Below are 918 nucleotides of genomic sequence, written 5' to 3'. Positions count from 1 at the left end.
CACCACCACCACCAGCAGCAGCACCAGCAGCAGCAGCAGCAGCAGCAGCAGCAGCAGCAGCAGCAGCAGCTGTGTGTGTTGCGTGCAGTCTCCTTTTTGGGTGCTCAATTATTTCTCCGTCGATGCGCTGGGCTTAGGGTCGTCGTACCAACAGAACAAAGTTTGTATTTTTTTTATTTTTATTTTTTTTATTTTTATTTTATTTATTTTATTTATTTTATTTATTTTATTTATTTTATTTATTTTATTTAGCTTTATTTTGTTTTATTTTCCTTGACTCAGGGTCGTCGTACCAACAGAACAAAGTCTGTATTTTTTATTTTTTTTTTTTTATTTTTTTATTTTTTTTTATTTTATTTATTTTATTTATTTTGTTTTGTTTTGCTTGTCTTTTATTTATTTTGTTTTATTTTGTTTTATTTTATTTATTTTATTTTGTTTTATTTTCCTTGACTTACGGTCGTCGTACCAACAGAACAAAGTTTGTATTTTTTATTTTTTTATTTATTTATTTTTTTATTTTTTTTTATCTTATTTATTTTATTTATTTTGTTTTGTTTTGCTTTTCTTTTATTTATTTTGTTTTATTTTGTTTTATTTTATTTATTTTATTTATTTTATTTAGCTTGTTTTATTTTATTCTGTTTTATTTTCCTTGACTTACGGTCGTTGTACCCTCACAACAAAGTTTGTCTTTTCTCTTTTTTTTATTTTATTTATTTTATTTATTTTATTTAATTTATTTAATTTATTTATTTTGTTTGTCTTTTATTTATTTCATTCTATTTTGCTTTTCTTGTACTTATTTATTTCATTTATTTTATTTTATTTTGATTGTCTTTTTATTTATTTTATTTTATTTATTTTATTTTATTTTGATTGTTTGCCTGCTTTCATTTTATTTTATATATTTACATA

The 918-nt window shown here is 21.9% G+C and overlaps 1 protein-coding gene across 1 annotated transcript in view; it reads left to right on the top strand.

Annotated features, from left to right (window-relative positions):
* The window catches only part of EMH_0025460 (uncharacterized protein), a gene marked incomplete at both ends in the record, with an annotated part of 5,527 nt that overhangs the window by 2,691 nt on the left and 1,918 nt on the right, over window positions 1-918 (top strand). The gene's annotated exons all lie outside the window — the stretch shown is intronic.

The sequence above is a fragment of the Eimeria mitis genome, genomic scaffold (assembly GCF_000499745.2).
Source record: "Eimeria mitis Houghton genomic scaffold, Emh_scaff925, whole genome shotgun sequence".
NCBI lineage: Eukaryota > Apicomplexa > Conoidasida > Eucoccidiorida > Eimeriidae > Eimeria > Eimeria mitis.
This window is presented reverse-complemented; position numbering and strand designations above follow the sequence as displayed.